The sequence below is a fragment of the Opisthocomus hoazin genome, chromosome 2 (assembly GCF_030867145.1).
Source record: "Opisthocomus hoazin isolate bOpiHoa1 chromosome 2, bOpiHoa1.hap1, whole genome shotgun sequence".
Taxonomy (NCBI): Eukaryota; Metazoa; Chordata; class Aves; order Opisthocomiformes; family Opisthocomidae; genus Opisthocomus; species Opisthocomus hoazin.
The window spans coordinates 98,601,243-98,615,998 of NC_134415.1; the positions used below are offsets into that span (position 1 = coordinate 98,601,243).

Sequence of the window (14,756 nt, forward strand, 5' to 3'; positions counted from 1 at the left end):
TTTTGTCACTGTAGCCCTTAATTAAACTTGACATTGTAGCTTATATAAATGAGCTTCGTGGCATAAATGATGATCTACCATCCACTGTGTTGCTTAAAATGCCAGTTGCAGGCTATAAAATGCAGTGTGCATTGTACTCCAGAACCAAAACCACACCACTAATGTTGACAATATCCGTATCACAATTCATCCTTATCACAATTTGAAGTGTCAAAATTATACCAAGGTTAAAATAAAAAATATTTCACACACCCTATATTAGCAATGCAAGATTGTAGTTGAGAAACGTAGGTATTATTTTTATGAATATTTTTTATGCAGCATACACATCTAAAAGCTATCTTACACTCATGTCACAAAAGGCTAGTGAATTTTTTTACTAAAATCCAAGTTCAGCAAACTATTTAGGGAGAAAATCTGCAAGTTACTAATTATAAATAGATGCTTGCATATGTTGTCGAATCAAGGCTGGTAGCTACAAAACTTTGGGAAGGATAAGACATTTATGACACTACTTGTGCTTTTTAGTTAATTTTATATTCCTAATTACTTTCAGGTATTTTTATTTTTGATTTTTTTATTGTGTGTTAATTTTCCTAGATTCTTCTCTGAATCCGTTGTGTCAGTTCAATAGTTATCTCAGTTACATAGCTGATAGCTGATATCAGCTGACATTAGCATTAGCCGATATCAACCTCCGAACTTTCGAAAAGTTATACACTTAAAGAGACAAATCTTAATGATTTCCTGATATAAATTTACTGCTGCGACAAGCACCTTGCTTTCTAATCCTGGATCAAATTGTCTGTTTAAATCTGGGGGAAAGAGTTTGCGTATAATTATATGGAAGACAACTATTGGCTATTTTTAAAAAGCAAGAAATGTAAACTGGAAAAAAACCAGAGGATCCTTAAAATTCGCAGTCATTCCATCCTAGATTTTGGCATTAATTCTTATGTTTAGATGTCCCTAAAGTATATGGATTCATAAAATCTATCCTGTTAAAGCCTCACTGATGGCAGTATTACCTGTATATGAAAAATAAATACTTATCCAAAATGAAAGCTATGCAGTGAAGCACACAATAAATATAATAGAAAATACGGAAATGTCCTTCTTCTACTAGCTGGCTCATATGTTATGAATTCCCACTATGCAACTTTAATTTGCTTTCCTACCAATGTTTTTGTAAAAACTAGCATGTTCTGTTGGAATGAGAATATGACAATAAAATGACTTTTGAGGAATAGTACAGAATCTTTTAGGCAGAAACTGCTTAGGCAAAACACAGTATTGCCCTGAAAAAAATGTGAATATACTATTTCCCTTATAAATAATGTGAATAGAAGCAAATTCTGATCTTTTTGGTCAAAACATTTCTAACTCTTATGGCTGAATATAGGCTGTAGGATTTAGTTCATAATTTATCCCATATATTGAAAGAAAGATAGTTGATGATAATCAGACGCAAATGTGGACACGGCTATTGTGGAAGAAAGAACTGTGATGGAAATGTTAATGATCATGTTGATCACAAAATGAGAAGACAGAAGCAAGTTTTATCAGCAGCGATCTGTGCTCTGGCTGGAATATATGACTGCTGATTATAACTAACTCTTCTGAATGGCAGACAGGGGTCTTTAATAAACACTGATGGTAAGTCTGTGTCACAGATATAACTGCGTACTTGCATCACATATCATCAGAAAGCTGCAAATCAGCCTCAAAACATCACCTAACAACCTCTGCGGGATTGTGATGACAGAATCATGTGCAGGCAGTGCCTGAAGTGAACTCAGTCTCCCTCCTCCCTCCTCCCCCAGGCAGAGAAGCAGTCCTGGCAAATGAAACTCCCCTCTCCCAGGTGTAGCCATGGGCTCAGCACAGTTGAACAATACCCCCTTGGAAATCTGGCTTTTATGTACTTCTGTATTCTTCCCTTTGATAAGCAAATAAACAAACAATGCTGTGCTGTCTGGGAAAGTGCTATATCTGGGAAGTCTGTTTCCAAATAGGAACAAAAATTCATTTTCACCAAAAGTTGTTACTAAATGGGGCGTTGTGTATCTTTTGCCAGGGAGCCATAATTCTAGCAAGTACTGTATTAGTGCTTTTTTCTTTCTCACCAGGTCATGGACTACTCCCAATGTGTCCTTCTCCCTCTCCTCTTCTCCCCTGCCGAGGGATCACAACCTCCCCTCACTTTGCTACACATGCAGCAGCATCACTAAAACCTTGTGGCCCATCACTCACAGAAAGCCACAGTGTGTCCGCTTGTCTGCACTGAGAGATAGCGGTACACATCTTCCCCACTGCTTTAGGAGGAGGTACTTCTTATTTGTTTCTGATTCTAGTTTATTAAAACTCGCTGAATAAATTACCTACACTGAGCACCTGCCAACTTGTAACAAAATGAATCTTAGGAGCCTAATTTATTCACTATTTCTTCAAGCTTCTGAAATTAAGTCATCTCTGTTACTCTAACCTCCTCTTCCTCTCATTGCTGCTGTTCTCAGCTCCCCATATTTAATTCTAATTACAGGTGGGGGGAAGGGAGCTTATCTGTCCTCAGAATGCACAATTTCATGAGCTTTAATTGAGCCTCAAGTGTTTAGCTACCTTGAATATCTAAGTAAGACCATTCATCCCCTTTTAATAAGCAATATATTATTGAAAGCAAGAGCTCACATCAGGTATCAAATTATTTCCTTCTTTCATTCTTGTAAAACACCCACTTTGAATGAGGGTACTGAAGCACAGCTGAGAAATGTGAAACACTATGAAATTCAAAACTAATTATTCTAGTGATTAATATTTTTATGTAATAATGACGCATAATATAAAGAATATTTCTCCATTTTTATGACCTACAAAAAGTAGGTCATAAATGCAACCTAAAAATAATAATTTATCTTTATTTTTGGAACATCTGGTTGTAGATTTTTTAAATTGAACAATGGGTGTTTTTTAATAGCAATATGAACGTATCTTCCACACAGCAGGTTAAGTAAGAACACTTGATTTATCCTCTTGCCCTGAAACAGGTTTTTTTTCCTTCAACAGACTAGTTGCCTGTCTCTGGGTTCTGATAAATAGTATAAGAATCAAAGCTACTGGAAAATGACCATGAAAAATGAAATCTGTGTTGGTGATGGTAAAATGAATAGGACTGAAATCCACTCAGCTGTATTTGTCATTGTCTTGTGCTTAGCTTCTGGCTTGGGTTAAACCACGAGAGTCCTGAAGTAGAAATGAAAACTAGAAGAAAATCATTTAAATAATACAATTTCTTCGAGATTAAAAAAAAATCTTGCCCTTGATTTAGCTCTGAAGAGATAATCCTAAAGAGTTAAATTAAATGGGTGCTAATTTTATTCTTCTGAAGTTCTGACCATGCACTGAATACACGAACAAAAAGCACAATACAGAATAAATGAAAAAAAGAACAACCAAAACAAAGAGAGTGCAATGGACATAGCAAAGCGCAGAAATACAATTCTACGTCAAACCTGTTTTTTAAATTGTTTTTTGTGACTCTCTAGTCCACAACTATAAAACAGTTTATCTTTTTCTTATTTAAATTAAAAATATAAATTAATAAAGGAAAATACCGCTTATTATTCTTTATTTGATTTTTTATTAGTATTGATTTTTAAAGTGATTTACACAATACAGTACCTTTGTCTCAGGAATGGCAGGCACTGTCAGAATACAGGGATACAGTATACTGTATATAGATAGATATAGATAACAGATAGAGAGAGATACAGAGAGAGAGAGATAGATAGATAGATAATATTGAATTCTAGATAACATTCTGATTTCTAGAGTAAACTGCCATAAAATAGTAGATGGACTTTCAGAGGCTGTGGGACAAAGAAGTAAGGGTTTGCATCTCAGGAGTATTTTTCTGGAAGGGGGATGCATTTTCAATGACCAAAAAATATGACAAAGAAGGCTGTGTCTTCAGTTGTAAACATTTCTGAAACTCTTAGTATCTTAACTGCCTGAGAAATCATAGCTGTAGACTTTCAAGTTTCTCTTCCAGGATCATGAATATTACTGACACCATAAAGCTTTGAGATTACCATTTCATTTAACAAATTCCACATTCTTCTCTTTTGCCAGGCTCAAGTACTGCTAACACTACTTGTTCAAGCACCGGATTCAGACAGTCTGATACCCATACTGAAAACCGCACTATGGTGGAATGAATTGTTCTAAAATAATGTTATCCATATTTTAAATTAACAGCTATGAAACTTTAATTAGCTTAAAGACAAACTTTTAGATCTTCTAAAAATCTTCTCCAGTGTCCCTAAAAGTTGAAGGCTCAAGTGGTTTAACTTCATTACACTGTATTCTGATATCTGACATGATAACCCAAAATAATTAGCATTTGGCTTTGTGAGGATTTATGTGAAGAGATATGCACAGTTAATTATTATACTGTAGGATTCTGCATGCGGTACAAGACTACGTGAATAGTAACCTTTACTTGCATTTTTAGAGCAAGCTAATTTTCTAGTGCAACTGCAGTGTGTTTTGAGTGGTTACATGATCTCCCCCACAAAGATAATGAGCAATAACTAAGGACACTCAATTTTTTGTTCCGCTTAATCATTTTTTTTTGCCCTTAACAAGCAAGATGCCTTTCTAGGTTCTGATAAATAGCTTGTAAGCTGGCTGTAAATGACCCAGCTGTTTCTTCAGTTCCTTTGGTTTAGTTTACAACTAGTCACACAAAGGACATCTGTATCATCAACAGCAGGACAATGGCACAGGAAGATATTTTTGGTATAAATTTTTTTTTTTTTTTTGGTATCGTGTCCAAATTGTTACAACAGTTGTTAAACTTTGAGGCCACTGCATGTGCCCAGCCTCAGGGTGCAGCACAATTTCTTCAGCTATTTTGATTTAAGGTTTGTTTGTCTGTCATATCTTGTCTTCGTTTCTGGCTGTCCTCTTATCTGACAGTATAACCCCAGTGATGCTACTGCAATGCTCTAAGTGTGACTGAAAAAAACCTTATACTTTAAACTGTAAGTTTTCTCTGCATTTGCACTTTCCAGACACACTTTAAATATCTGTTGTCTTGTTTTCACCTAAAGTTCCTGTAGATGCTTTACTGACATATTCAATTCTTGCTACTCTTTTTCCAACATTAATCTCAAAGGTATTTCCAAAAATTACCTCTCTGTGAGTAAAGCATTCACTATCTTTATTGACACTTACATATGACGGAGATCAGTCAGAATGCCTCCCATTTTTTCCCATGTGTCGAGTCTAGCAATAGCGGTGCTGCTCGTATCTGATCCACAAAAAGTGTACGGAGCCTTCTTTTCAGCTTCTGCCCTTTGCAGCTCTTTTTCTTAAAAGTTCTCATTTGGTAGTTGTCACCTCTGTCACTGCTATCAATAACCTCTGCTTTTAAATTTGATACCGTATACTTGTACTTTCACACCCCTCAGTTCTTTCTATAAAGAACTAATCTTTTTTTTTTATCCAGAGAAATTCCTTTGCTAGTCCTTATTCTTCTCCAGACCTTATAATACACATAGTACAAAATCATTCTATTATGTAGATGTGAAGGGCTAGTCTTACATTTTTGGGGTAGAAAAGAATTCATGGAAGTTACTGTTATGGTTTGGCTGTGGCCGGCAAAAAAAGCACCACGTGGCTGCCCCTCCTCCCGCTGGGGCGCGGAGGAGAATGGAAAGAAACAGGCAGAAACTGGTAGGTTGTGATAAGGGCAGTTTAACAGAACAGCAAACAAAGACAACAGTGACAACAACGATACAGAAAAGGGGAATACACAAAACAAACCCTCAGAACAGAGCCCGCAGAACAGAGCTGCTCTCCCAGACTGCCGCCGCGCGCTCCCGAGCCGCGAGTGAGTTCCCGCCACCCCGCTCCCCCCCCACCGGAACCCAGCATGACGGCACATCATATGGAATACCCTGCACAGACTGAAGGAGAGCCTGGGCCAGGAGCCCTGCCTGATGATCAGCTTGCACACAACTACCCTCCTGCCCTGGAGGGCTCAGTTGTCATGCCTGCAAGTCCTGTGCTAGTTTGCCTTGGGGCTATAGAAATATTTCTGGCTCATTTTGGTTACTGGTTGGGATAGAGGCAAGAAGTCCAGCTGGATAATTTATAATATGCTCAGCTATTACTAACACATGAGACAGTAAAATTCATTCTCTGTTGTTCTCAGCATTCTCTTGAGATTGTCAGTGCAACGCACGGGTTTGTAATGTGTTAACTCAGAACTGCTTTCTTGGTGGCATGCCTATTGTAAATTGAAAGCCAGCTGGAAGACAGTTCTCATACAGTTTCCTCACACTCATACTCGTTTTACTCTTCCTCCTGGTTTGGATTGTTATTGCTAGGTTACATTCAAGCAAACGAGCTCAGCACAAGCAATATCACAGAACAGGTTACTCAGAGGCAATTTAATTTCTTCGATTACAAAACCTGGCAAGGGAAGCTCTTCCCTTTTTGCCTCTGTTCTGTGAACATGTATATTTATTCTGGGCAGGCAAGAAGTACAGTAATAGGGTCCTCTAATTGTTTACAGGATTATTTCCAAAGTCGGGGGGAAAAGTCCCATTAATTTAAGTGGGCTTTACATTGGACATTACACCTGTAGAATAAGGGATGAAAGGTGCACGAGCAGAGGCTTGTGATCTTGCTTGCTATCCTTAGTGTTTTAAATGCTTACAAAATATTGGATGAATATTTTTTTGCTGAGTGAATATGGCTTACTTCACATCATGAATTTATTCTGTTGGCTTTGATGTTAAACACTTTAAATAAGGAAAATGTCAATTCTGTCAGGACAAAATAACTTAGTATTTTAACTACATCCTCACATGAATGCGTTGTGAAGTTTATGAAGCTCAGAACAGCAGGTTTTCAGGCAGACATAAAAGAAAGTAAGCCCTTTACAAGTCTGAAGCATAAAATCCATTTAAATACAAGTTTTTCAACTTTTTCCTGACTAATTAATCTCAAATTGCTATTGCTGTTTTGTAGCAGTGGTGTTTCATTGTGCCAGAGAACACCATTTCTTAGTTCTCATATTTTTCTTGTATTTGGTATTTTTTTCTGAAAAATGAACCTTTTGAATATAAAGTGATCCTGCTCAGTTCAAGAAAAAAGTGGAAATCACTGGCATGTTTTGTTAAAACAGCTTCCTCATTACTGACCTATCGAGGAAAGACAATTAAAAAGTTAAATTCAAGGTGATACTATCTTGAAAAATTAGCTTTGTGCGGTTTTGCATTACTAAGTCTGAAAGATTTCTTATTGAAAGATGGATAAAATGTAGATTTGTTTTTTGAATTGGTGGATAAGCAAAATCAACCTGGTCTCTGAAACCTATTGAAGAACTGAAGTTCTTAAGTAGTTTCACATCACTGATTGTAACAGTGTTATAGAACCAGAACTGACGGTGTAGTGTGAACATAAGGGACTAGACTGATATCGATGAAAGTGCAATTTGGCCTGAAAAGTCTCTGTAACTGGCTGTGACTCACAGGAAAAAAGAGAATGCATGCTGGCTGTCAAAGTGGTTCTACTGGGCTGTCAGAAACAATTCTATTTACTTGGGAATTCTGCAAATTAAGGTGGAGATTATGGATAAATAATAAACAGGCTTCACTGATGTTATTATACTTTGGTTTTCAGGACAGTTGTTTTACAGAAACTGTTTTTAGACCCTGGTTTTATGTTAAAATATCGAATGTGTACTGTCCCCTCTTAAATGAAGACAAATGTTATTGGCAGGTCTGGAGAGATACAATAGTGAGACCACTGCATTAGCAATGAAGCAAAAGCTGTTTGGTTATAACATAAAACAGCATGCTTTATGTTCTTTTCAATTTATTACATAAAGACACCCAGATTTTTAGATCTTTCTTGGGGTTGTTGCAAGTGAAAATACTTGGTTGCATTAGCATACTAGTGGCTAGACCTGTTTGGAGAAGAATGAAGGGTCAGTCAATTAGAGTGATGAGCAACCCATGCGAGACTGTTCCAAAGGTCCTGAGTCTTCCTAACGTTGATTTATTTAAAAGTTCACTGTGGGGGCTGTGTGAGTAGCTAGGGGCAATGAGCCAGGATTGATAATGAAGGGGTGGCTGAGCTAAGCACAAGGTTACACATGAGTCAGCAATGACTGCAGCTAAAGAAGAGAGTAGTTCAGAGCACAGTTGAGCAAATTCCTTATGCAGTTCTGAGGAAAAGAAGAGGAGGTGTCTGGACACTGACAAAGGCAAGGAATTGAAGGAGCTTCCCTGAAGAGACAGCATAACATAAGAGGGTAACAGAATGGATACTGATATGTTCAAGACAGTGGAGCCCGGTATGTGAGATTTCAAATTCCTATAGGAGGATCCAAGTGCAGCCAGTGCAAACTGATGCCTTAATGGAAAAATTACCAGGAAAAGCCCTCACTGGGTAGACAGAAAATGCTTTCTGTTGCCTCTCGATGCTACATGGGTGAAAACTTGTCAAATAATTTTTTCTTTTAGGAAAATGTGATTGTCACTTGAATATCTCTTAAATCAGATCATCTGTTTGCTTTATTTTAAATTTTGACCTCATTTACTAACAGTAAAATTGCTGTAATTTTATGGAGTTTCCACAACAATCAAAATGATGACTAGAGTAAGAAGTTCAACAACAAAGGCTGTAGTTGCCTTTCACTTAGTCTGACTGCGATGATTACAGTCCTGCCATATGAACACAGTTCATCTTCTTGTCTGGAATATTGGTGTCAACAAACATCCCTTCTCTGGATAAGTGTAACAGTTCCATCTCTGTACACTATTGACTGAAACCATTGAAGCAACAGCTTTGCAATAGTATTACAACTTTGCTATATGTCTCCTACCCTTATTCTTTTTCATTTTTTTTTTTTAAAATCAGAAATGTATACATAGGTCTTAAAAAGTCTTCATATAAGAATAATGGTTACAGGAAAAAGGATTATTTTGCCCCTAAGATTTCAAGCATGCTCAGTTTTCTTCTTAGAATTAGCAGTATGGAGACAGTGAAAAATGGTCCCTTTGGACAGAAGTAATTTAAGTCCAAAATAAAAATAATCCAGGAAAGGGAGATAGTATCTACATGACTGTGGTCATCCAAAGTCTTCTCATACCACATGACTTCGGTTTATTTTTTAAAAATAACTGATAAACTAATTTTTTTAAAGAAACATTATGGCTACATCTATTTGTACTTGCAAATAAAATGGTTTAGAAAGCACTCACTCACCCTGCAGCCAGCTGGAATCATACAGCAAATGTCTATATTAGCAAATTTTTTTGTACTCCAAAATAAGGTAGCCACATCCAAACAGCCTGCTGTCACTGGTCCTTTGCCAATTCCAGCTCCCCCAAACTCAAGGCGTTGACTGGAATAATGCTAGTTAGTGTGGGACAAAAATTGTGCCAGGAGGCATGCTAGTGCTTGAAGAGTATGGATGACTTTATGCCAGCGATTGGGGTCAAGCCCACCAACGGAGACAAGTAGAACATTTTGGCTTTGTTCTCTTATCCAGTAAAACATGTGGTGGGTTTGAGCAAATGTGGTGGGCTGACCTCGGCCAGCAGCTAAGCAACCACCTGATCCCTTGCTCACTCTCCCCAGCAGGATGGGGGAGAGAATCTGAAGAGCAAAAGTGACAAAAACTTGTGGGTCGAGATAAAGACAGTTTAATAAAGTGAAGGAAAAAAAACTGCACCAAGTGATGTAAAGGCAATCTCTCACCACCTCCCACTAGCAGACTGTTGCCCAGTCAGTCTCCAAGCAACAGCTACCTTGGAAAGACTACCCCCAGTTGTACTGCTGAGCACATTTTCATATGATACAGAATATCTCTTTGGTCATTTGGGGTCAGCTGTCCTGGCTGTGTCCCTTTCCAGCTTCTTGCCACCCCCAGCCAACTCGCTGGCAAGGCAGCTGAGAAATGGAGAAGGTCTTGATGCTGTGTGAGCACTGCTCAGCAATACCTAAAACATTAGCATTAGCAACACTGTTTTAGTCACAAATCCAAAACACAGCACCATATGGGCTCCTGTGAAGACAATGAATTCCATCCCAGTCAATCCCAGTTCAGGAACCTAACACTGAACCCAAGTGTGCATGTGTGTGTGCATGCGTGTGCCTATGAAGAGAGCAGAATAGAGGCTTTCCAAGCAGTCAGTGTTCATATAGCGTATAGACACACACACAGACAGGCACTTTTAAAAAAATTGATGTAAATGCATCTGAAAGTTGATAATGGGATATGTATGTGTACACACGCAAGCTACACTTTTTACTGTTTCATTTAATTGAAAACCTGATTTTTTCTTTTTCAGAAATATGTACTCTTTCTATGTGGTGTTAGAATCAGAGCACAGACTGTTACACTAGCAAAGCAAGTGGAGATAGAGAGAGCCTTTGATGGTTTATGCATTGCAAAGCAAAATTTACAGCAGATAGAAGACCATGAGGCAGCAGTGTGCCCTGGCTGCCAAGAAGGCCAAAGGGATCCTGGGGTACATTAAGAGGAGTGTGGCCAGAAGGGTGAGGGAGGTTCTCCTCCCCCTCTGCTCTGCCATAGTGAGGCCCCATCTGGAGTACTCTGTCCAGTTCTGGGCTCCCCAGTTCAAGAAAGGTGAGGAGCTACTGGAGAGAGTCCAGCGGAGGGCTACCAGGATGGTGAGGGGACTGGAGCATCTCTCCTACGAGGAAAAGCTGAGGAATCTGGGCTTGTTTAGCCTGAAGAAGAGAAGGCTGAGAGGGGACCTAATAAATGCTTACAAATATCTTAAGGGTGGGTGTCAAGAGGATGGGGTCAGACTCTTTTCAGTGATGCCCAGCGACAGGACAAGGGGCAATGGGCACAAACTGAAGCATAGGAAGTTCCTTCTGAACATGAGGAAGGACTTCTTCCCTCTGAGGGTGACGGAGCACTGGAACAGGCTGCCCAGGGAGGCTGTGGAGTCTCCTTCTCTGGAGATATTCAAGACCGGCCTGGACAAGGTCCTGTGCAGCCTGCTGTAGGTGACCCTGCTTGGGCAGGGGGGTTGGACTAGACGATCTCCAGAGGTTCCTTCCAACACCTACCATTCTGTGGTTCCATGATTCTGTGTAGACAGACAGGATTGCTTTACATCTCTATATCAGATTCTGTCAACCTGTGTACTCAAGAGTGAACGTGGAGTGAGGGGTGAAAACCTGAATCTCCAATTTGGGCAACTGACAGTGCACTAGTTCATGTACAACTTAATCAATGCAAACTTATTATACAAGAACATCATGAATCACATTAATTCCTCTTATGGTCATGATATTAATTTGTAATGCCTTTAATGCTTTAGACATGGGTTGTTTCAGAGGCCATCCATCTCTTTCTTCACTTCGTGTGAAGAGATCCATGTAATGGCGATGAAGCTGCTTCATCAAAAGGATAAAATTTTGGCTAGAAGAAAGAAATTCTTAACAGAGGGCTCTATTTTATGGAAAACTTTGCTAAAGAAATTAAGCTATAAATTTAGAGTCCCTTTAAATAAAGGAGAGGGAAAATATTGAGTAATTATGGGTTTCTAATAATATTAATGAAATCTCAGTGATTTTCACATGGAAGAAAGATTGTATAGCGATGGATGCATGTGCACACTGAGGAATTCAAAGGACATAGTTCTTCAGTACACTGTGCATCTCTGTCTGACCATCAGTTCTGGTCATTGTATACCATGGCTACTGACATGATGGGTAATTAGATAATTTACGGAAGCTGAAAGAAAATAGCAGCAGTTTTCACAGTCAGAGGAAAGAAGAGGTTGTGACTATAGATGCATATGGAAAATTGACTAAGAATGGGAAGGAGAACAATAGGTTAACAGTGTCAACTTCTATAGTCTGTTAATATTTTGAAATTAGCTTCCATTTAATGCCTGCACAATGTCAGGAATTTTTTTTTTGTAAAAGGTAAAACTTCTTATGCTGCTTATACCTTTGCATTGTCTTCCAGCAAGGAGGAAATTCTGTGAGGTATCACATTCACTTCTCTTTATCTGCTATGTTAACTAAGCAGGATAAAAGGTTTGTGGTAATGACAAAACAACATTTTTGACAAAGCAGTGTGGAATCTTTCATAAGGATTTCTTTAGCATGATAATAAAACTTTTAAAATTGTGATTATTAAAGAGGAATATTGTAGTGACCTGTGTGTTTTAAAGGAGCAAAGAATGAAATGGTTTTGTAGAGGGACCAGATGCAGCGGGAGGAGTTATAACTAGTAATAGCTCCTCCGTCGTATTGCTTCAAGGCAGATTTCTTGATGAAGGGTAATACCAAACTTTCTATTGGCCCTGGTTTGCCTGTATGTCACTTCCCTCTGTTTCTTCCCATGGAGCCACAGAAAAGAGTTAGCTGAGTTAGACCATACTTGGGATGTAAGGTGAGGTGAATCCACTCCTGTCAGCACAGTCTGGAGCAGGAGCTGGGACATCATTACTGTTTGGATAGCACTGGTTCCTCACAGCTACTAATGAGTGCAAGGTTCTTCCTCCTATGTGTTCTAACTATATTCTTCCTATGGGAGTCACTATAGGGAGTCTTATTAGGACTCCAAAACTCTCTGTAAAGCTTCATATCTACTGGTTTCACCTTTGCTTAACTCCTACGGAGTCAAAGAACATGAACCTCCTCATGGAGGAGAAAAGGGTTTCAAAATGAAGAAGGAAAAATTTTGTGGAGGGACACTGGAGAGAGTGCACAGGGATTTCATCAAGATCAACTACAAAGAGAACTAGTGCCTAGCAACATGGCAGCTTTCTCCATGTGTGCTTTATCAGTGCTCTCAGATAATGCTTGCCAAGGAGTGTGAAGACCTTTCTATTAAAGATACCCACAGCAGTAAAACAGTTGCAGTATCTCAAAGTTTGTTATTCCAGGGAGAAGAAGGGAACCAGAAAGCCTACAGGATCAGTTTGAAGAAGGTTGTATCAATTTCTGAGCTGTGGACATACAAGCAGGAAAAAGAGGAAGCAGACAGTACACAAAGCTTCCATTATGAACAAAATGTACTTTATTCTTCTGTATATTTTTTGTATCAAAGAAGATGGTTTGAGATTCCCATATTTATTTAAGCTCTTTATTCTTCTGCTCCACTCATCATTGAACAGTGGCCATGTGCATATGCACAGGAAAGATATTAACTCTTCATAAGAACATGATTTGTATTCCCTAATGAAGCATGTCAGATCATAGTGAGAACATATATTTTAACAAAGAGAGGACAGACTTAAATAAAACTGCATCTTTATTGCTTTGTGTCTAGTGTTTTGAATTGTACCTGCTCTGTGCCTGACTCAGACTGTGGTCCCCTTGAGGGAGGAACCCCTGGTGCTCTCCCTCAGTTTGGTACAGAGCTGAGCACTCTGGGAGACCTGATAAACATGACTGCTAATAACATAATCACTCAGGGTGATGCCTTGACAGAAGTTTAATTCTCATAGTGTCTTTACCCCATGAGATTTAATATAGCTTTGGGAATAAGTACAGCAGTGAAAGCCAGGCAGGGAAGGAGCAAATGCATTTCTTGAAGACTTGTTTCATGTATTAGTCAAAGGGCAAACAGAACTGCTCAGTTTACAAAACTGCTAATTTATCTTCACCCCACATATCAGAAGAGGGACTGATATTGCAGTGCTACTTACCCAAATCTATCATTGCTTAACAAATTACTCCACTGCTTCTGACTGCCTCTTGTCATTGATTTTAGCTCTAGTTAGTTTTAAGTGTGCTGCTGTTTCCTGGTTCTTTCCTTCATTAATATTAACTTCTCAATCGTGCTAGGCACACAGTTTCTAAAGATAGATTGTTTTCAACTCTTGAAGGTGGTAATGCTGTGACGGCTTTATGGTAAGTGCTTGCTCCTAATTACTTTAGAACTACTGTTGAATCAACTTCAGCCGGATGAGGCGGATATTTTGTGGCTTTTTTTTCCCTCTCTCTCCCTCTCCTCTGAATAACTTTCCTATTTTTAGCTATTAGAAATATTTTTAAAGAATATTTTTTACTATATTATTCTACGCTTAGTTTGCCAATCGTAAAACAGCTTTCTGTCTATATGTGGCACAAAAGTATTGGTTGATATCACTAATGGACTTTTTTTAAAACTTTTCTGGTAACAACACTCATTCTAACTACTCAATTGATCTCAATAAACTACCACCATATACATTTCAAAACTTCCTCTTACAGTTTCTTCTTTTAAATCACAAACCTTCTAATATTAAATTTTCAATGAAATTGCAGAGTTTATAATATTTATAAGAAAATTGCTGATGCTTAAAAATATAAGCACATTCTGATGAAGCTGAAATGATGACACTTTGGCTTGTATCACAGCACTCTGTTTTTTGCATGAAACATAACAGCCAACAGGATGCAGCAGATCATCTGCAATTTTGTCTGAGTGTTGGATACACATGAATCAGTCTCATCTGTGGTGCTTTTTAAAACTTACTTCCAGTTATTGTGAGGGACTGTAAAAACAAGCAACTCTGCTCAGGATACAAATAATGTAATTTACATTCAAATAAAATTTTAAGTGTTAGAAGTAGGATGCTCAATATATTACATTATTTTTGTGACATTGATAGATCACAAAACTGAAATGTAGAACTCACTGCTTTAGGATTTCAAGGTAGCCAAAGAGATAAATGAGTTTAAGTGGATTAGAGAATAGGCTG

The 14,756-nt window shown here is 38.3% G+C and overlaps 1 protein-coding gene across 8 annotated transcripts in view; it reads right to left on the bottom strand.

Moving 5' to 3' along the window:
* Window positions 1-14,756, bottom strand: part of ADGRB3 (adhesion G protein-coupled receptor B3) — a 474,460-nt gene that overhangs the window by 44,971 nt on the left and 414,733 nt on the right. The gene's annotated exons all lie outside the window — the stretch shown is intronic.